Genomic DNA, 23720 nt, shown 5'->3' with positions numbered 1-23720 from the left:
GAGCTCCAGTTATTGAGAAAAAATTGCATTCGGGTCACATGTGCACCCCATTTTGATTTTCAAAGTCCAGATTAGTTATGGTACACATTAAAAATGTGATTCAGAACAAAAAAAAAAACTGATTTTTATAGGCTAAGTACTGACAATTGGGTGGAAGAAGGAAACACACAGCTATACAAAGAGCAAAGCCAACTCCTGGGAGAACACAGGCCTTTTGCTCCTAAGGAACCCGGGAAAGATTCACGGAAAGAATTTGAACAGACTGCTCTTTATTTTGCTAATGGGTGAGTTTGGAACTCCAGAAAACAAGAAAACCCAAGTCACTCAGATTCAGAAGAGAAGTGGGCAGGCAAACTTTGACCTCTCAGGCCCCCACGCCCTGGCCCAAGCCCTCGGTCTCTGACCTCGTAACATTCCAATATCCTGAATCCAGGCTCTCCCCAGCCAGGGCTGCAAATTATCTTTGTGATGTGAAAAAACATCCACTGGAGCAGTGTTTTTCAAAGTGTGGTCTAGGGACCACTGCATCAGAATTACCCGGTGAGCTTTCAAAAACATCGATTCCTGGGCCTCAGGAATTACTTAGTCCTGGGACCCAGGATTCTGCATTTTCAATGACTTCCCCAGGATTTCCTAAGGACAACAAAGCTTGAGAATCACTGCACTGGTGTCTACGTAGAGCCCACTAGAATAATGTGCACTCTTTCTTTAATGGGTTCCTTTAGTGAAAGACATTTACTAAAATGTGAAAGCCTTTCCACAAATCCCTCATTAAACAAAAAAATTCTTCTAGCCATTTTCTTCATTCCTCATGACATCTCTTAACAGAGGGAGTTTAAGAATGCTTTGTCCTTTAAAATAAGTTCAGTGAGTACTTGAAAAGTCACTTGGCAAGAGATGAGGGATGAGACAAAGGGGGAAGATTAATGACGAACAGAATCAGAGTCCTTGCTAAAATAAAAATGGATTCACACCCAACTTCTTATGAAGGGTAAGACATATGGCAGCTCATGTGGGAAGCGAGAGTGTTTAAGTAGAAAGAGGTCCTGCTGCAGAGCTGTGCGATGTAGGGTACAGCTTTCTCAGCCAAAAACAGAATATCACATGCTATGAGGAGATGTGCTGTCTCTCCTATGTGATGAGAGGCCAACTTTCTAAAGAAACTTGAGCAAACAATTGTCTGAATAAGTTTAATAGGTTTCTCAGAGTCGAGATGATCAAGTTTGGGGCTTTAGACCTTGGTTTTGCTCTTATCTTTGGGTGTGGCCTGACAGCCCCACATTGTCTGTGGCTGTTTATGGAAGCCACTGATAGTTTAAGATTCCTTATATTTAAAAATGGAAGTCGCAATTCTCCCTCATTTCCAAGAACTGAGGGGAGGAAAGTGCAGGCCACTAGAAATTATGTGTCTGAGCTTCAGCTCCAAACTATGGATGCATTATTTCTCTGTATCTCCTTTTGGGCTTTTGAGAGTTTTCACCAGGACACACCTGGAAGGGGACTTTTCTTTTCTAGGGAAGAAGAGAAATCATTTGTACTTTGTGATTTGTTTTGTACCAACCTTAAAGTACAAAGTGCCCCATAGCCTTCAAGTTTCCATTTTTAGGATTCATTCAGACCAATAAACACAGAGATGTACAAAGGACATTCAAAAATGTGCTTACAGTAGCAGGGACAAGAGTTCAGTTTTAGTCCATGGAAAATTGCTGCTTAATAAGAACTTTCCCAAACCTGTATTCCCTTTGAGACAAAAATTTCCACACTTAGTTTCATCACCCTACTAGAATTTCCTTTGGAATGTTTGTGCTAAATTCCTTTCTCCGTGATTGAAGTATAGAATACAAAAATCTAGTTTCAAGACTTAAAAAGTAGTACACTGAAATGTACAGATAAATAGAATGCCTTGGGAGGCGCTGTGGGGTGGGGAGCAGAGGAGAATTGGGGTAAATGGATTAAAACCCCCAGTGATTAAGAAATAATTTCCTTGGCACATTCAGAATTTGGAGTGCTTGAGTGGTAGGGCTGTGTCTAACTTTACTATATGCTACAGGCAGCCCTGGCAACTCAGATTTGCTGTGAAGTTTTTTTTTTTTTTTTTTTTTCTGGTATTTCCTGGCTTGTGTGTGTGCAGTTGTGAACTTAATAAACACACTAGTGATTCTATACCCTCAGGGAAAAATGGTAAATTTTAAAAAGTGTAAATATAGGGAAAAAAGGAAGTTTCTTCCCTTCTCATACATAGCTGATTTTATTTCCTCTCTTGTATTATGTACCAGAAAAATACAAAGCCGCATGAAGCTTTATAGTCTGTCAGACCCCACCAAGGTGCTGTACCCAGGGATTGCACTAAATCACTGCTGTAGGTGGTAGAGCAGCCTATCTGCTTTCACACGATGGAAAGCAGGGTTAATAGGTTGCAAAAGTTAGCCCTTTAGATGATAACACTACATCTTATGTGCATTTTTTTTATTATACTGTGCTCACTTGGAAGTAGCTTAAATAATTTCCTTTAGAATCAGGTCTTATAAGTTTGATCAATGTCGTTATTTTCATGAGGCAAGTTTAAGCCAATGAAGTTGTCTTGCTTTGTCCTTTGTCTCTCCCACCCATACTCTTAAAAAAAATGAGGAGAATCACAACTTTGGTGTGTAGCTTGACTGTGAAGTTCTGGTATGGAAAAGTCTATGAAAAGATGACATTTATAGATGGGTACATGTATTTAATTTTTTGTGTGCGAGTGTGTGTGTATATTTCTGCTTCTGTTTATTGAGGACACAACATCATGTTAAGGACCTTTTACTTTATCCCATGAAGATTTCTTCAGTTCTCTTTAACTGGTAATTTCCTTTATAAAGCTCATTAGGAATATAGTGGGTGCTGGAATTAAATGATTGTCTTTAACTGGAAATTCTTACCACTTATGAAGAAAGGAAGTTTTTGAATCATGGTATACTTAAAAAATGGATTAATAAGTCAGTGAATGAGATTGTATGAAGGTAGTTCTTTCACATGTCCTTTAATTGGCAAAATTCTTATTACAAGTCTGATCTATTCCACTAAATAATTACCACTTAGCGTTTCCAGCTTCCTGGGGGGGGGGGAGGGGTTGTGTGCTCCCAGAGGCCACAGGGAGTTTATGTGGTAAACTTCAGGGCTGGAATTCCTGGGCCAGAGCTGGGGCAGAAAATGGAGCAGCTGGAAGCTGTTTGGGAAGAAATACGGTCCAATGCTTAGAGCAAAGAGGAATTCTATTATTAGCCTCTGCTACTCACTTATTACACGGAGAAAGGCAAAAAAAGAGCTTCTCTCCGCCTCAGTTTCTCTCTACCTCTCCCTGTTGCAGAGGATACCTGTGTGCAAGAGAGCAGCATATGGAGGTGGTTGAAGGATGGCCTCTGTCTACTAATAGGTCGGGCAGGGTAATTTTAGCTTATAGTGGGTGGACCTTTGGGCCTTGGGTTCACTAGACTGAGGGGGCTGCTCCTGAGCGAGCAAATCCATCCATTCTGCCCAACCCCAGAAACAAGGGCTCTCTGAGGGCTGAGCTTGGACTGGGATTAGTGGGAAGCTAATCATCAAACCAGAAGACAGAACCCCTGTATTTTTTTTTAAATTAAATTCAGTTTTATTGAGATATATTCACATACCATACAATCATCCATGGTGTACAATCAGCTGTTCATAGTACCATCACATAGTTATGCATTCATCACCCAACTATTTTTGAACATTTTCCTTACACCAGAAAGAATAAGAAGAAGAATAAAAAATGAAAGTGAAAAAGAACACCCAAACCATCCCCCCCATCCCACCCTATTTTTCATTTAGTTTTCGTCCCCATTTTTCTACTCATCCATCCATACACTGGATAAAGGGAGTATGATCCACAAGGTTTTCATAATCACATTGTCACCCCTTGTAAGCTACATTGTTATCATCGTCAAGAGTCGAGGCTATTGGGTTCGAGTTTGATAGTTTCAGGTATTTACTTCTAGCTATTGCAATAAATTAAAACCTAAAAAGAGTTACCTGTATAGTGCATAAGAATGCCTACCAGAGTGACCTCTTGACTCCATTTGAAATCTCTCAGCTGGTGAAATTTTTTTTTAAGATTAAATTCGGTTTAATTTTGTTTCATTTCACATCCCTCTTTTGGTCAAGAAGATGTTCTCAATCCCACAATGCTGGATCCAGATTCATCCCTGGGAGTCATATCCTGCATTGCCAGGGAGATTTATACCCTGGGAGTCAGGTCCCACATAGAGGGGAGGGCAGTGAGATCACCTGCCAAGGTGGCTTAGTTGAAGAGAGAGGGCCACATCTGAGCAACAAAGAGGCACTCGGGGAGACTCTTAGGCACAATTATAAGCACATTTAGTCTCTCCTTTGTAGTAACAAGTGTCCGGTGCTGCCCCGCTCGGTCCCCGGTTCCCGGCCGGCGAGGGGAAACAGGGAAGGAGAGAGAGAGATGCAGACTGCGCGAACTAACCTGGTCATGAATCACGACTCGAACCACACGGCAGTTGTGAAAGCAAGCCCTTTACTACAGCTAGATGAACATTCTGTGTTACTGGTTCCCACACGGGGCACGGCGCCTCGTGGGAGAGCAGCCTCGATGTGGCCGTCAGGCACGGCTCCTTGTGGGCTGTCTCACCCTACCCCGTCCGGGTAAGACCTTTTATACACAATTAACAACCAATAAGCTTCTAGGCTAGTATCGCGTATACAGGATTTCGATTGGTAGGAGCGGGTGGCGGATACATGCGTCACTATGCGGAAACAGGATGCAGGCGCCATCTTGGCTCACTCGATGGGCGGGGGTAACTCTAGAGCAGGCTGCAGCGCATACGCTAGGCCCGATTCGGGAGGCGGCTTTCCACATCTCCCCCTTTCTTATTTATTTTTGACCCAGTGTCTCCAGTGATGAGCGTGCTCCCGTGAACCCAAATGGTTCACAACCTCTTTGGTGCTTTGGGGAGTCTGGACTAGGCCTCAGCCATCCAGCGGCGGAGCCTCTAGCACCAACCAGAATGCTCACGTCATATGGAGACCGGAGAGTCCGTAAGCTGGAAGCAACGTGACTCTCCCTGCAGTGCTTTGCCTGGCAACTGGGGAACAACGACGGGGGCAGGAACAGCAGTAACCAGAGTCGGGGGTGTCACTAGGTGTCTCTGTGCAATGGCTAGGGTCCAGTCTGGCCACAACTAGGACTCTGCCCTAGAGACCCACCTGAGACAAAATTATGACTACTGGTGTCGCCTTTTACACCCGAGAAACAGCCATGCGATTCGCTACAAATTTTGCTCCAAAGCGCCCCACCTGAGGCGACCAGGAAGGGGTATGGTTAATAAATCGGTCACTATCGGGGGTAACAGAGGTGGGAGTCATAGCCATCATAGTGGTAACACGCAATTGCTGCTGCGCTTGAAACAGGCGTTCTAGCAAACATTTAACAACGACTAATCCCACCAATAATCCCACTGCAATGAGGATCCAATTAGTTAAATTGGGCCAAGAGAACCAGGAAGAAACACTGTGCAATAGTTTCTGTAGAACCTCGCCTAACCCGGAGAGATCGACTTTAACGGGTTTTAACTTGATCCCCCCAATTGTGTCTCTCAGGCTAGACAATATACACACTCTCAATGATCTACAAAAACTCATGGGGGATATCAATTGGATCCGTCCATACCTAAAAATACCCAATGTCAAACTAACACCTTTGTTCGACCTGTTGAAGGGGGATTCTAATATAAACTCACCTCGAAGCTTCACCCCTGAAGCGAGACAAGCACTATGCCAAGTAGAACAGGCACTCAGTAGTGCCACATTAAAAAGAATAAACCCTGATAAGCCTTTCGAAGCTTGCCTGCTGCCGACGGTGTCACAGCCCACGGCGGTGCTGTGGCAACAGGGGCCATTACTCTGGATCCACCCCGGAGTTTCTCCAAAAAAGATTTTAGAGCATTACCCTACCGCAGTTGCAGATCTGGCCCTGGAGGCCATCAAGAAGGCCATCCAACACCTTGGCCAACCACCAAAAAACCTTAGAGTACCCTACTCTCTCCCACAAATTGAGGTGCTTACCGGATGCATAGATCAGTGGGCTGTTCTCCGATGCACCTTTTCGGGATGTATTAATAACCAATATCCCAAAGACCCCCTCTTACAGTTTGTCACCCAACATCCGGTAATCTTTCCCAAAGTGACTTCGTCTAGGCCACTAGCGAACGCCCTCACCGTGTACACGGATGGCTCCAGCTCCGGTACAGGGGCGTATTGTGTGGAAGGGGACACTCCCAAAACAGTGTTTTTTCAACCACAAAAACCGCAGTGGGTTGAATTGCAGGTTACTATTACAGTCCTGAGAGAGTTTCCTGGCCCCCTGAATATTGTCTCTGATTCCCTTTATGTCGTAAATTCTCTACAAATCCTAGAAACTGTGGGCATTATAAAATGCTCCTCCACTGTAAGCACATTCTTTCTCGAGCTGCAAAAGACGATTCGTACTAGGCAACATCCCTTTTACACAACTCACATTAGGGCCCATACAGGCCTACCTGGTCCCGTGGCCCAAGGAAATCACATAGTAGATGTGGCCACTCGACAGCCACACGTCTTCCCCGTACGGGCCACCACTTGTCCGTCGCCTTCTCGCTCGGTCCCACGCGTCCTGTCCTCGGCCGGCAAGGAGAACAGAGGGAAAGAGGGAGAGACACAGACAAACTGACACTTGAGGCACACAATGGCAGTGAATGCAAGCCCTTTACTGGAGCCAGGAAGAAAACTTTCTCTGTTACATATTCCACACGAGGCCCTACACCCCGTGGGAGAACAACCTCTATGCGGCCGTCAGGCACGGCTCCCTGTGGGCTGTCTCCCCGAGGCTAGCCCGGGCAATTTCTTATATACAATAGTTACAACCAATGTGCTGGCACTACGTAAGCGTGTACAATAGGCTAGCAGCAACCGCTGCCTCATGCGTCATATGCGGAAGCAGGATACGGGCGCCATCTTGGCTCAAACGATGGGCGGGGGCTACTCTAGAGCAGGTCGCGGCGTGTCCACCAGGCCCTAACCCGGAAAGCGGCTCCCCACAAACAAGTTTCATAAGGACAAGCCCCAAAATAGAGGGTTCAGCATACCAAGCCATCAGTCCTCAATGTTTGTGAGAACATCAGCAACAATCCAGGTGAGGAAGTCCAACACTTCTGCATTTCCCCCCAGCTCCTCAGGGGGCCCTGCATATATATTTTTATTCTCTGCCTAAATTACTGTGGAATGTGTTGCTATTTCACACTAACCTATACAAACCTACCAGATCTCACTTCCTATTCAAAGTTCCATGTAATTATGGTATTTGAACAAACCAATTATAGAAGTTATATTGTTTAGAAGATATAGGTCCTGCACCAAATAAACATCTCTTCATTGGTCTCACATGGAAGTTGAAGTTCAAAACACAGTCAGTTTCGACCTTTACCCTTTGGCCCGATTTGCCCTAGTCTTAATCAGATCTGCTTCATTCACTTCTCTAATTGAAGTCTGGGCTTTTTTCAACTTTTTTTTTTTTTGTTTTTTTTGTAACAGTTGCTGTATGCACTAATACTGACATTCATATCTGCTGAGCTCTAGCTCTGAGTTTCAGGTGTCACACAGATACCCAATGTTCCAGAGACTGATCAGGTTATACACAAAGGTATCATCATCTCAGAGTTTGGAGATAGCCATTACAAGTCAGGAATAGATTTGACTGCTGTAAGAGCTTACAGTCTAGGACCATTACAATAATCATTCTCCTGAAAGGCTGTGCTCTAAGATTCAATTCTGAGTTTACACATTCTAGTTAGTCCATACTAGTGAGGCATTATAGTGTTTGCCTTTGTTTTTGGTGTACTTCATTCAAAATGCAGGGCCCCTATATTTTTTTAAATTCATTTTTATTGAGATATATTCACATACCATGCAGTCATACAAAACAAAGCGTACATTCAATTGTTTACAGTACCATTATATAGTTGTGCATTCATCACCAAAATTAATTTTTGATATTTTCATTACCACACACACAAAAATAATAAGAATGAAAATTAAAGTGAAAAAGAACAATTAAAGTAAAGAAGAACACTGGGTGCCTTTTTTTTTTTTTTTCTTCCGTCATTTTTCTACTCATCCATCCATAAACTAGACAAAGGGGAGTGTGGTCCACATGGCTTTCCCAAGCACATTGTCACCCCTCATAAGCTACATTTTTATACAATTGTCTTCAAGATTCATGGGTTCTGGGTTGTAGTTTGATAGTTTCAGGTATTTACTGCTAGCTATTCCAATTCATTAGAACCTAAAAAGGGTTGTCTATATTGTGCGTAAGAGTGCCCACCCGAGTGACCTCTCAGCTCCTTTTGGAATCTCTCAGCCACTGAAGCTTATTTCATTTCCTTTCACATCCCCCTTTTGGTCAAGAAGATGTTCTCCATCCCATGATGCCAGGTCTAGATTCCTCCCCAGGAGTCATATTCCACGTTGCCAGGGAGATTCACTCCCCTGGGTGTCAGATCCCACGTAGTGGGGAGGGCAGTTATTTCACCTGCCAAGTTGTCTTAGCTAGAGAGAGAGGGCCACATCTGAGCAACAAAGAGGCATCTGGGAGGAGGCTCTTAGGCACAGATCCCCTGTATTTTGAGCAGGCTTGTGACTGATCTATTTAGGGGGGAAAATCACTTGTTCATTCATCAAACACCAAATGTAAAAATGTTGTTTCTTTGAGCACAAAATACAAGGAATTCCCTAGAGGACCAATTTCCACAAGTGCCCGAAAGAAGCCTAGATCAGATTCTCATCTGCTGGGCCTCTTTCTTGGAAATGTACTATCTGATAAGGTGGGACCCAGGAAGTCCAGCAGTTTTTAATGGAAAATGCTCAAGGCAATCCAGGTCCAAACGATACATTTGGTAAACTAAAAATTCTCAGTTCTCTGTGGTGACTGCAGGGAAAAATGTGAAGAGACAGAGAAAGGGAAGATAACAGCTAACTGGGTTAAGTGAAATCCATAGAAGATTTCTAAATCTGGTTTCAGCCAAAGCCTCACTCAAATTCTTTCTCCACCCAAACTTGGACAGTAATTACTATCCATTAATTGACTTGATTGATTTGAGCTTCACTTGTTTTCAGCTGCTGTCAATAGCATGACCAATGAGGATTTCAATGGGCTGCATTTGAAAGAGGCACACACACACAGCTAAGGGTCCTAACCCTTTGGGGAGAATGGCTGATGCAGAGGGTTAGAACTGGGTATTCAGTTGAGTTTCTGGACAAGTCTTCTGTGAGAGGAAGTTTGAGATGTCTACAGCTGTTTGGGTGGATGGTCCCAGGCAGTGGGCTAATGAGAGCTGCCTGGAGCTTTGCTGCTTAGTTTTCAATTATATAAGAATAATCTTGATTGAAAGTGGGTCTAAGAGTCACTTGAGCAGTGAAGTATTCAAATAGCATCCTTAAAGGTTAAGTGCAATTCTGTCTCAAAACCATTGCATAGGAATTCCGCAGTTTTCAAAGTGGTTTCCCATGTATTCCAGCACTGGATCCCATAGACTTTACAGATCAGGAAACTGAGGCTTGTTTAAGGGCCTGTATGAGTTTCCTGGGGCTGCTGTAACAAAGCAGCACAAACTGGGTGCCTTAAAACAACAGGAATTCATTGTCACAGTTGTGGGGGCTGGAAGTCTGAAATCAAGGTGTCACCAGAGCCGTGCTTCCTCAGGAGGCTCCAGGAGCAGGTCCTTCCTTGCCTCTTCCTAGCTTCTGGTAGCTGTGGACCATCTTTGACATTCCTTGGCTCGCAGCACTTCAGTCTCTGCCTCCGTCATCACAGGGCTTTCTTCCCTTGTGTCTGTCTGTGTGTTTTCTCCCCTTTTTATAAGGACATTGGTCATATTGGATTAAGGGCTCACTCTGTTTTAATGTGACCTCATCTTAACCAATTCCATTCGCAACAACCCTTCTTCCAGACAAGGGCACATTCTGAGGTACTGGGGGTTAGGACTTCAATATGTGTCTTTGGGAGATGCAGCTCCCCCCACAACAGGGCCTGCTGTTGGGATTTGGCCCTCGCTTGCTGTCTGCTTCCTAGGCCATGCTCTTTCAGTTACTCTGCATTGTGCTTGCAGAGGACCTTTGCCCACCTCTGACCAGCAGGGACTGGGCTGATTGAGAAGGGGGCAACTAGGGTGCTCAAACTTGATAAGGGCTGAAACCCCAGAAGAGATGGACAGCCAACCTCCTGCAGGTGGAGCAGGAGGCAGAACTGAACAAGTGAGGAAAGACGGAACAGAGAGATGGTTGCTTCATTTTTTATTGGGAAACGCAGTGTTCAAAGTCTCGGAACTAAAACTCTGAGGTCAGAATTCCTAAAGCTGAGATCTTAAGCACGCCCAAGGGAAGGAACCTGAGTGGGAAAAGAAACTAGCATTCATATGTATTTTCAACCAACTTTTAGCAAGCACCTATTGTGCCTGTGGCACTGAGAATACTCAGATGAAGTGAGGAACGCTTGCTGAAAGTGGGGGTGGGTCCGCAGAAAAGGACAGCAGTGCTAACACAGGGTGAAGAGTAGTAACCTAGAGGTCTGAGAGTTGCTATGGGAGGACATAGGAGGGCCCCCCCAATTCTCATTGTGGGCCTACTCTGTGCCAGCACTTCCTAGACCACATCATCTATGATATCTCAGAATAATCTCATATCATTTGACATAGGCACCATCATCTCATTTTTTTTTCAGAAGAGAAAATGAGGCTCCATAAAAATGAGAAACTTTCTCAAGGTGACATTGCTATTATGGGGTAAAGCAAAGATTCAAACACACATTTCACTGACTCCAAACTCACATCTGCTTGAGGTGTCCACATTCTGAGCTACCAAAGTGCTGCTTCATTTTTAATCTATTCCATCTACCCAAAGGGGTGGGTGCAGCAGAAAGGGGAGTATAAGAGTGGGTTTTGGTGAGTAGACACGTTGCAGAATGGAAGTTACTTTGCAATCTGATGACAGCTAGTGAACTTTGCTGACCTTTAGTCTTAACTTCTGTGGAGCAAGAATCCCAGAAAAGAGAACTCACCACATGGTGTGAGCTGGATTGTGGTGCTAAAAAAATCAGATGTTGGTTTCCACACATTTCCCATGACTTCAGGCTTAGGAAGAAACAGAGAATTCAAGGCATGGATTCCAAAGGTCATTTAGCCTGTCCTGCCCTATTCAACCTCTTAAAATACTTCTTTAAAGGGGTCAGTTGGCCTGACTATCATGAAGAAATAAAAAATGCTCATTGCTCTAGAGATTCTCATGGCCAAGATGTGACCAGCTGCAGTTCAGTTGGTTTCTGGAAAGGAGGCCTGTGTTGGACAGGCTGTGCATTTTCTTGATTTTCCCCTGCCACTGACATCATGAGGCCCACAGTTGGGGTGGGGGTGTGCAGAAAAACTGCTAACAGACACCTTACCACCTGAGCAGGGGCTCTCTGGGGGTTAACTCTATAATACTTTCCCACCCTTGGATAATTATTTTGTCAGAAATGAAACCTCTGGTGTTCCCCAGCCTCATTTCGATACCTGCCATCCCTTCTTTTCCTCTTTGGAGTCCTATAGTAATGCCATTAAAGCCCCTGGAAAATGTCAGCTGAAACCAAGGTTTCTGTCGGTTATAACCTATGAAAAATGTATTGGATTTAATATGTTTGGTTTGGGAAATCAGTTTTCGTCCGCTATAACCAATTGTCCATAATAACCATGTCTGTTGTAAGTGGTGTGCACCGTAATAACCCTCATATAAAGGGTAAAATGAAAGACAAACCATTTCAGATGGTAGCTGGAGCCATATCAATATAGATCACTGCCTACGTATATCAAATGATTGATGGCCATTTTTAAGGCTTTTTCAATTCAGTGCCAGTGCCGTCTGACGGCAGTAAAGCACACTGTGTTTGCTGATACCCTTCCTGATAAACCGTCTGGTTGCATGTGAGAACAGCTTAAGGAACGAAAAGGCGCAGGAAACCATTTCTTTCAAATAATCCATTTCCAGCATCCTGGCGGGAGGACAGTCCTCATTGCGGAAGATGGGAGCACGCTGGGAAGCAAGCAGCAGATACGGCAGGCAAAGCCATGCTGGGGGCAGCCCCACTGAGGCAAACTGCCCTGGCAAAGAGAAGAGCAAGAAGCAGCCTTGATGGGTGAGAATGACTCAGGCTCCCAACATGGGCAAGTGTATTTGACCTTCAGAACGTTAGTGAACACTTTTATGCACTGTTCTCCATACTTTATCCTTGCTAATTCATTTAACTGTCAGCTTACTCTCATGAGGTTGCACCCATACTAGCCCCATTTTGCAATTGAGGAAACTGAGGCCCAGAGAGGTTAAGGAACCTGCCCAAGATCGCACAGTTGGCGAGTGACCAAGCTGAGAATGCAACCAGGTATTCTGGTTCCTGAGTCTAAGCTTTTGGCCACTAGGCTATTCCGCTGTTTGAATCACAAAAATTCACAGATATTTAACTGTGTTTTCTTGGAATAAATGTTGAAAGTTCTTGAGGCTGTTAGTTCCTGACATCCACACCCTAATATACCTGCTAACAGCCTCATCTTGGTGAGGATACCATCATTTTTCTTCCAAGCCCTGCTCACCACCGTGGTGCCCGGATGACAACCTCATTCCTCCCCCAGGAACATAGACCAAAATGTGAGCCTTTGGACCAGGCAGGGTGTCCGACAGATGTTCACACAGGAACCTGGCCCTCTCCTGAGCAGTGCTTTCACATTTTGTTCTGAACCATTATTTGCTCAATTATTTTTATTTTTTCAAAATATAAATCTTTCAGAACAGGTGAAACTTGAGACAAAGATCTTTCGTCTTATTCACTGCTGTTTCCCTAGGGATAGCCCAACACTGAGCCTGGGACACTGTAGCGTTCAATAATCATTAAAGAATGAGTAAAATGAATGGAATTCTTCAATATTGAAAGGAAAGGAGGTTTTTATCTGTCCTTCCTGCCCCTTATCCAGAATGAGAAATGTGATAAATCCTTTTCAAATGCATTACTTCCCTTAAGGTATCCATGTCTCAGTTAAGGAAATGAAATTTCACAAGAGCCAGACCCCACTATATGAAACCAGTGCAACTTTTGAAAGTCTCATATTCCAGGCACACTCACGTGCACACACACACATATACACATGCACACAGGCACACTCCCGGTGTGTGCCCCCTTAAGCCTACCGTGCCCACACTGCTTCTCTCGCGTCCTCCTGCATGGCTTCCTTCCACCCAGGGAGTGTGCAACAAAGGGGTTATCCCACTGTCCCCGTGGATTCCTCCTGATGTTCACTTACTTTGGGAACACATGCAGATACTTACAGCTTAGCACATGGGCCCGGTTCTTTCAGCTGTCTTTTAATCTTTGGTAAATTGAACAAGCATGGAGAACTTACAGGTGACAACCAGCTCAGCTGAGACTGCAGGGATGAAAACCATGTCAGTGCAGTCTCTAAAAGTCCTCTAACATGCTTGAAGCATATAAAGGGAACCCTTGATCCCGGCTATCAAAGGGTGCAGAAAGATCAAGAAGAATTAAAACTGATGGTGTGCCAGAAACCACCTGCAACAGAAGGTCATTACTTACCCTCGTTAAAACAGCCTCAGTTCTGGGGCCTGATCTGAAGTTTAATTGAAATGTTTCAAACAGTGGATTATAACGAAGATGAGACGTCCCCTGTCCATTTCATGACCTTTGCTAAGAAAGGCAGATTGATAATAAGGGAAAAAAAAAAATTTGAGAAATCGCCCAAAGACAGCCAAGGCCTCTTAATGATATGAGTCATGACACCTTTCTTGGGAGGGAGAAGCTCTCCAGGATGATGAGGGACAGGAACCAGAAATATGAAGGCAAGAAGACATGGGCCCCAGGATTCCAGCTACACCCGTGGAATCTGCTTCCCCAACACCATCACCATGACTTTTCCTTTTATAAACAGGAACAGAGCCATAGCAGACAAAACCATACTTCTGGGATAATAATTGTCAGTTGTTCCAAACGTTATACTTGTGGTGCAAAGGGTCCTTCGCTCTGTCACGCTTCTTTTGCAATCTTTCTATCTAACTTGGGTAACCACACATGACCCCTTGATAGATGAAGATAAGCCAGGCCCTCCAGGTCTGCAGAGGATGGGACGACATCAGGAGGAGAGAGTGGCAGGAGATAGCTCAACTCTGATGTTATCAATTTTTCTATATCCTGAAAAAAAATCACAATGCTGTTGCTACTTATGCTTTCCATATGATAATAAATTGCAAGTCATATTCGCCCAGAGATTTGAATGCCTTCTGGCTCTCTTCCCCTTTTTGGTCTGATTATCAGCCCTGGCAATGAAGTCCATGTCTGAAGTGCTGTGATTATCTCAACCTCCAGCTGGCACGTTGTGAAAGTCACTGTTTTGGGGGACATTGTTGCAGCAGCTGATACGAAAGCTTTACAAAAGTTCCTAATATCGTATGGCCATTTCGGCTTTGAATTCACCTTTCTTAACCGATGGGTATTTTAAGCCTCTTAAACGATTGTTCAGATGCTTATCTTTGGGAACCCTCTAAGAAGACCTCTCTAGGTCAAGTGGACAATAGGCCAGCACATCAAGATCACCAGGCACTTGTTAGAGATGCAGAGTCTCAGATCCCACCCCAGACCTACTGAATCAGAATCTGCAGAATCTGCATTTTAACAAGATCCCTGGGTGATGCATATGCACATTCAAGTTTAAGAAGGACTTTTGGAGGAGGGTGGGTTTGAGGAGTTAGAGTGAATGTTCCTGGGTGCAGAACATGTTTCTGAGACTGGATTTAGTTGACCTAGCATTGAGCTGGGCCAAGAGGAACCCTTTGTTTTTCTTGCATAGTTATAATGGGAAAGAGTTAATAAGTCCTTCAACAGCTGGAGCTATTTTGCAATCAAGGACCAACATAAAAAGACAGCAGGCCAGGCACTAAGGCCAGCCTGCCAGAGCTGTTGGATTAGAGCTCTAAGAAAGCCTAAGAGAAAGTACTAGTCGTTCCTCTGACTTTATTAAATTTTTGTGTGGTGGCAAAATTTGTTTGAACTTCACTAAATCTGACAAATAAAAAGACTAGCTCGGACCATCTGGTTCTCTAGAATGAAATAATTCAAGTCAGGATAAGCAATTATCAATAATTGTTTTGAGATAGTTCAGAATGGAAACTCTGAGTCCCACCTGTTCTTTTTCCCTCCTGCAAGTATTTTTTACTAAAACTTTTGAGTTGAAAGTTGAATGAGGGAAGTTTGTTTTATTTTCACATCTTGCTTTGGGTAAATGATTCTATCTCCATTAATCCTCATATAAGCTTTGCTTCAAAATTCAATACTTCCTCCCCCCTGAGCAAATATACACACACCTCTCTCTTTTTGACTTTGCTTTCTTTATTGTCTACGTTTCACTGCTTCTTGGAATTTGTCCTTTATTCCTTTCTTTTTGAGGTTCAGCCCATGAGATTTTGGAGTTCTCCTCATCATTTAACCGTTCTCTCAAAATATTTTCCTGTTTTTCTTTCCCATTAGTCTTCTAACACAGATATAACTGAAAAAGCATTTATTAAAATGTTCAGAAGGGCTCTTCTGTTGAGACAAATCCTGATGTGATTTTATAGAATTCTGTGACTATATTCAAGAAACCCATATTTCTAATCTCCGTCCCCTTCCAGGCCCTACAGTGTTGGGGTTACTTTCTCAGGGATGTCCTCTTTTGAAGCTTTCCATGACTGTGGCCAAGAATGGACAGAGTTCACCATCCTTTAGAGCTCTAACTCGAGTTCTCAGATGACTTGAAAGAGCATGACCTTTACTTTGTCAGTGCCTCATTTTTCTTACCTGAAAAGTGAGGTAAGGGCCACCTCCATATCTTCAGGAACATGAGAAGGCTTGGAGGGCACAGCAAAGTCTTTGAGCTCTTTCTTTTTAGAGACAAGTGCCATGAGCCTAATATTCATCATATTGAATGCCATACTGCCCTTCATGGTCTGTCTACTTCTGTCTCATCTCCTATTCCCCTCATTGAACCAGGTGCCATGGAACTCTTTATAGTTCCCTAAACTCATCATGCTGTTTCATTCCACTCATATTTGTGTGTGCACAACATTCTGCTGGGAAAGCTTTTCCCCTTGTCTACAGTAGTCATCTTTCAGGATGTCCTGTCAGCATCACCTTCTTTGTACAGCCTTCTCTGATTCCCCCCGGTGAACTTCACCATGCTTTCCTTTACAGCCCCACTGTTCCTATACAACCCTCCATCACTGAATTTACTGCCTACATTGTGCATTCTTACTTCTTATTTCTCTGTCTCCCCAACTAAACATGAACTTCTTGAGCATGTGACTAACTCATAGCCGGGTCTTCAGTGCCTGGTTTGGCAACTGTTTGTGGAATAAATGAATCCACCGCCTTCTAGACCAGGTTGCATTTGACTGTTTTAAAGAGTGTTCTGAATAAGGCTCTTTGATTGCAAGCAACAGAAACCAATTTGAACTTGATTATACAAAGATGAGGGAACTTGTTATAAGGTTTTAGAGCAGGAATGCAGCCCAGGCTCTAGAACCAGAATGAAATTGGGAACATAAATGAAATCAGGGATTTCTTTATTTCTATTTTCTTCTCCTATTTATATATTTGCTTCATTCTTGTCTCTCTCTCTCTGCATGGATTTCTCTCCTTCTCAGATCACATGAATAAAGACGTTTTTAACATGTTCAGGTATCTACAGAGTCTGATGAAAGGTTCCTTGGTTCCAACTCCAAATACCCAGTAGAGAATCTGGTTGTGCCGGCTGTGGTCAAGTGTCTACCTCTGGACCCATCATGTATAGCCAGAGGGAACAGCAGAAATCCCCAGAGAATAAGGTGAGCACAGGTACCCCCAAATGTGGCCACTATAGTTACATGATTAGATAGTAATTTAAATGCCAAAATGGAGATGTGTTAAAACAGTTAAACTATACATATTAAACACTTTATTTAAATTATGTTTTTGAACATGTGCAACAATAAATGTTATTAAAACATGTTCCCCTAAAATGCATTTTCACAGGCTTTTGGGGGCCTTATGATTTTTAATGTGATTCTTTGGGTCGATCTTTAAGTCCTTGATAATCACCTCTTGATATGCCTCTAAAACATGAAGACGTATTCCACTCAAGGCATATGTTGCTAAGTTATTTTATATGAAGTGTGGTAGCAGTGAGTGTCTGATACTCCTTGAGTCTTTTCAGTTCTTCTCACATTTAAAGAGCCATGCAAAACTCTCAGCAAGTCAGGTCACTTGAAGACATTGATTGTGATGGAAGAAAATGCAAAGCCTTTATTGGCACAATGAATTTTGACTCTTGTTCCTAAAGGGGAAAAATATGTCTTTGTTAAAATTTATATTTTTGTTTTCTTTTCAAATCTGTTTTTCTATGGATTTCCACAAAAGGTGATGTATCTAAAAAGTGACTGTCTTAATCCTTGTTCTCTGGAGTTTGGGGGATTGAGGGCTGATTAGCAATTGAAGATAGGACATTGTGAAGCCTTCTGAATTGTGGTGTCAAGTTGCAGTGTGCTTGGAGCTGGTTGGATAATCTTCTGACTAGTGACAATGATAGTTTCATATATAGACACGCTATGGTGAAAGCTGATATGGGACTATCTATTGGGAGGTTTTCCTTTGGAACTTGGCTTCCCTGCAGCCAGAGAAGAAATGAGGATTTATATATGCCTCTGACGTCCACGTTATTTTACATTGCTGTCAATGGATGTTGATTGTTCTTCAGTAGTGAGAACTGTTTCCTGACAAAGGAATATTACCCTACATGTAGATTTTCCACTATAAAATAATTATCATTCACAACCCATCAGAACTAGGACTGCGAATAGACTTAAAGTCTAGTCAGGAAGTATTGTGAACCTACAACAACATTAGTAGCAATATTGGCATTGACAATAGCAACAACACATTTCTAGAGGACTTCGTGGTTTAGAGCTTGTCCTAATGATACGAATATGAAAGCATTTGTTTACTCTAAAAGTTCTGCAAATACAAGGTCTTTATTTTGCTATCAATCTTTCCAAGTAATTTAAGTACTTGGTGTGCTGCAGGTGGTGGCAGAGAGGAGTTGGAAGGTAACTAACACTTTGATCTCCACCTTCAAGGATGTTCCATTTTATTTGAGGAGACAAGATTAATACAGTGAGACAAATAGAAAAACTTGAGACAACATTAGTTTGCGAGATGTGGTCTATAAATTTGGTATGTTAAGTTTTAGAAGGAGGATCAGAGAGATCCAGAATGTCAAGATCTAGATGTTTCTAACATTCTAGAGCCAGGAGGTCAGGGATTTGTTTTATTCACTCCTGTACCCTCATCACCTTGAACAATGCCTGGAATATAGTAAGTAGGTGCACAATAAACATTTGATGATTCTTTAATGAATGAGGAGGGACTTATGTATAACGTGGAAAGATGGATGTAATTTGTACATGTGGAGAACAGAAGGGAGGGAATTCTAGGTAATAGAAATAATATGTATAGAAAATGGGCAGTGGGTGTTCTTTGGAGGAAAAACAGTATTGAAAGACTGATTGTTTTGCAGTGCCACAGAGAATGGCTCATAGTCCTGAAAGAATAAATGCAGGAAGAACAATTAGGAGCCTGTCAAAATCATCCCACATCTAATCCACCTCTATATTCTGTGACTTTGTCTGTTGAATACCTCTAGGATGCACCAATTTCTCTCCATCTCTACTACCACCCTAGCTTTGCTAGTCTCCTTTCATCTGGAGCTTCCTAACCAGTCCGTTTGCATCCACTGTTGCCTTCCTCTCATGCGTCTTTCAGACACTGCAGCTAAAATGATCTTTGCAAAATTAAAATCTGATCATGTCAGCCTTCTGCTTCTCATCACTCTTAAGACAAAGGCAAAACAGACTGGTGTAGGCTTGTGTGGCCTGGCCTCAGCCTGCCTCTACAGCATAATTTTGAATTACCCTCCTTAGTGCTCATGTGGTTTCATCTGCAATGGCCTTCTCTGAGTCTTTGGAATGTGCCATGCTTCCTCCGAGCGCAGGGCCTGTGCATGTGCTATTTTTTCTATTCTGACAGATTCTTCCCACCACTCTTCATCCTTTGGGATTTGCTCAGCTGTCATTTCCTCAGGGAAGGCTTCACTGACTTCTCCAATTTAGTTCAAATCCTGTTATTATGTGTTCAGAGTCCTACATGCATCTTATTTCCATGGTTTTAATCTAACATTTTCTTATTATCTAATTAATGTTTGCCTCCTTTACTAGACTGTAAGTTCCACGAAGGAAGGAATACATCTTTCATGTTCACCATTGTATTCTCACTACATATCTCAGTGTCTGGCACTCAATAAATATTTATTGAATGAGTAAATGAATAAATTACCGAGTGAATGAGTGTCTGAACCGAGACGGTGACACTAGAAATGGAAAGGATGGGATGGATGTACAAAATTTGGGGAAGGGGATTAGTGCTGTGTACTGAAAACAACATGGTTTTGGTGTCAGTGGACTGAGGCTTGAGTCCTGACTTTTCTCTCATTGACATTTGTTTTGGACAATTTCCTTAGCTATTTTTAGTCTCTATTTTCTAACCTTTACATGGGGAGAAATACCACCTATCCCCAAAGGGTAGTGAAGAATGAATGATCAAATGTACACAAAAGTGCTTTATAAAATATAAAACTCTACAAATATATCAGTTTTGTAGTCAGAAATGACCTTAGAGAGGATCTTGTCTGAACTCTGGCTTTATGGATAAGGAAAAAGGGAACAAGAGAGTTAAAATGATTTGTTCAAGGCCACTTCTCTGCTTAGTAAAAATACAACTAATAATAACGATATTGATACTAACATTTTTTGAGAGCTTACCATATACCAACCACTTTACCAGTCTATTCCTTCCTTACCTAATCTTTGCAGCAACCTATGAAGCAGAGATTATTTCTATTTTGTAATTAAGGAAACTTGTCAAAGAGCCAGGGAAGAACAGAGCTGGGATGAATTTAATTGCCCTGGTTTCTCATTTGGCAACTTAATGTTGGATTCCCCCATTTGGGGAAGGAGAGGGAAGAGCCGACACATCTCCACATATCCAAGCTTGGATTGTCCATTGTCAGAGCTTGATGAGAAACTCAAGTGGGAGGAATGAGTTTTATTTGTGAAGGTAAAACTATGATTATTATTAGGACCAATTTTTGATGAAATTATTGAAGTTCCCCGAGCAAGAAGCAAAATGCTTCAGAATTATTTAACAATCATTTCTACTTCTTGTGAGGATTTCACTTCCATATATTGAAGGGAAGAATAGAAGTTCTTTATTATAATTATAATACTCTAATATTATAATTATAATATTAGAATATATAATATTAGAAGTTTATTATTGTAAAGGTGCTATACAAGATATTTTAAAACATGAAATTTATAATTTTATTGCTATATATTCAGTAGAAAATGCAAATAGGTCTTGATTGTGAGTTAAGCAAAGGACAGTATGTTATTCTAAAGTACTACTTTTTACTACTTTACTGGGATTATTGTTGCTAGCTTCTCTGAGGGCAAAGGGCATGATCTGCCTCTCCCTCCCTCACTTCTTTCTTTCCTTCCTCCCTCCATTTGTCCATTTCTCTTTTCCTCCCTTCCTTTCATTCACCAAAGACATGCAAGACTGGTGCTAGGAGTAGCTGAGACCCTTTCATTCATATATCATCTTTCACAGACATGGTGGCTGTGTCCCAGCAGGAAGTGTTCTTAAGGATTATCTACCTGGGATTTCATTCACCCAACAAATATTTATTGAGCTCACATACTATTCACAGAGATTGAAGAAGGTGGCAAACAGCAAGAAAAATGAGGAGGATGAAGGTGGGTGAGGAAGTGAAATGGCAGAGGGGTAACCATCTGCCCAAACTCTCATCACACAAAGCAGTGCCAGAAGCCTTGGTGTCTGGTTTTCTAATAGTAAAGCAATAATAGTAGCCAAATCTTATTTTCGTGGGCCAGCATTGTTTAGTGATTTTTAATTCTCACAACGACTTTATGGAGTGAGTCTTACTATCCTCATTTGACACATGAAGAAATTGAGACACAGATAGATTAAGCAATTTACCTAACATCACACAGTTGGTAAGAGGTGGGGAAGCGATTTGAGCCTGGCAGTCTGGGTCTTAAGCCCAGGCTTGTAACACGGTTCTACGTTGCCCTGGGTGCAAACCATGTCCGTGAGTATTGAGAATATGCCGGTTCTTTTTAGAAAAGAATCCAATCTAGGATAACCAAGGAAAGCAGAGAATGTTGTGAGCCCAGTCCCTGTCTGAATAAAACTATGAACCCAGCCCTAGTTTGAGAAATCACTTTTGGTCTAAGCAGCTTTCCTCTCCCAGGCTTCGAGATGGTCTGTTAGGAGCCATGTGTACTTTCGACCGGGAAATGGGTACATTCTTTATTCACCCAGACTTTGATTTGGAAGAATAGTGTGCAGAGGTGGCTATGGGGTGGCTTCCACCGGTGAGATTCTCTGGCTATGTTTTTACTCGTGTTTTTGCATTACTATTTTAAATTTAGCTAAATTGTGCACATTGCATTTAAGGCCAGGTTTGCCTTGTTTTAAAAACATCCAAATTGGGATTAAGTAGTCAGGCTGTAATCTCTTTAGTGGGCATCTGTCTATTGGATTTATATGACATAAAGAAGGTTATTGAAATACTGTAACTTTAATATTTTTTTACCCTCTGGGTGAAAATTACTTTTAAATGAATTTAGAAACTTGCAAAGACATTGGACAGATACCAAAGAACAGCACAGCCTCTCATTATTTTTCAGGCCAGTTATAGCAGTGCCCACATCTGTGTAAGCTTCCCCATCAAGATTCTTCCCTTAGAGCAGTAATATGCTATGCTCCTTAGTACAGGATAGCAAATTCCCTTGCGGTCTCTAATTTCTCCCTGCTGCCCATTTGTAATGGTGCTGTTCTAAGCCGACATAGCTTCCCTTATTCTTTACCCTTTAGCAGCTAGAGAATTTGATTTATCCAAATCTAGAATATTTCCAGGAATGGGATGGGGGTGGAGGGAGTATGGAATGGGGCTTAGGAACGATGACATGAAATCTACACATTTGTATTTAATTGAAGAGTATGCAGCTCTAGTCAGTATTCCTCAAATACTGAATATGAATAATCAGATAAGATACTTACCAGTATAAAGAAACCAATAAATTTCATTTTTGTGGTACATTAAAATAAAATTTAGATAAAAATTTAAAATCATTGCATATCCAGAATAACCATTTGGTAGTTATATATAAATCTGTTTAAGAGATGTGCAAGCACAAATCATGGAATGCCAGAGCAATTTGATTTAGGCTGCTTTTTCTCTAATATAAATAATGCAGAGTGCTGCAAATATTCAAGTACACTTAACTGAACATAATTAAAATATTGGAATATATTTTAAAAATAAATAATTAAGTAGTTAGAAGTATCTGCAATACTAACTCAAAGTGATAGTCATATGGTGATTATATTATGCAGTTTACCCAGTACTTTTGCTTTAAAGTGCAATAATAAAATTTGCATTTAATAAAAATTATGACTCTGTAATATTTGAGGATATGGGCAGAGATACTATTTCGAGTACAAAACACAACCCTTGTCTCTCTGATGCATCAACAGATGGACTGAGAACAGACATTTTCAGTTAAGCAGAGCGGCTTGCCTGCTGAGATACTGCTTACGTTCATTATCATGCATTTTACACCAGGTTAGAATTTCTGTTTGCATGTTTTGCTGTCTAGATTGTCAACTCTTTGAGGGTAGAGGCCTATTTATCTTTGTATTTCCAGGGCTGAGTACAATGCTGGCACGTGGTATGTTAATAATATTGTTACACTAATGAATCAAAGAGTGAATGTTTCTGCCCTTGCTCCCTGTTCCCAGCACAGAAGCCAGAGAATCAAGGACTCCAGGCAGACAGACTACTGCTCCAGGTGTTTGCTTTTGCTGTTCCCTGCGCCTGGAACTCCGTTCCCCCAGATGTGGGCAGAACTTACTCCCTCATCTTCTTCAGGTCTTTGTTAGAATCTTCTCCCTGATGCCTCCCTCTGCAATTGCCCAACCCTCCTCTCTGGTTTCCTTTGCATCAGTGTATGAGATACTATGTAACTATACCTGTATTAAATTGCTATTTTAAGCCATTCTATTTTGGGGTTGTTTGTTATGCAGTAATAGATGCCAAATAGGCAAGTTAAAGAATGTTTTTGAGATTTTATTTTCTTACCTGGAAAATGGAAAGAGTAATCCCCACTCCTGGGACTGCTAGGAAGCTGTGTGTGACAGCCTGAAGACCAGAGCCTGGGAGATAATCATTCAGTGAAAACGAGTTTCCTTCCCCTTCCGTTCCCTGGGCAGGGTCTTAAGATCCAGGCTCATCCTTCCGATTTTACCACCCATCAAACTCACTTCTCCCTGTCCAGCCTATTTCCTTTTTTGATTTATTTTGGGGAAGACAACTTGATAAACTCATCCCAGAGAATATGGACAACAAGCTTCCTTTGTTAGTGCTTCAGGGCAATTTGCATTATGAGGAGGTTCCAGTAAAGCAAAAATCTCCTTCCTAAGC

The 23720-nt window shown here is 42.1% G+C and overlaps 1 long non-coding RNA gene across 1 annotated transcript in view; it reads left to right on the top strand.

Annotated features, from left to right (window-relative positions):
- Positions 1-23720, top strand: part of LOC119527081 — a 109623-nt gene that overhangs the window by 20714 nt on the left and 65189 nt on the right. The window lies entirely within an intron of this gene.

This window comes from Choloepus didactylus, chromosome 2 (genome assembly GCF_015220235.1).
Source record: "Choloepus didactylus isolate mChoDid1 chromosome 2, mChoDid1.pri, whole genome shotgun sequence".
Taxonomy (NCBI): domain Eukaryota; kingdom Metazoa; phylum Chordata; class Mammalia; order Pilosa; family Megalonychidae; genus Choloepus; species Choloepus didactylus.
This window is presented reverse-complemented; position numbering and strand designations above follow the sequence as displayed.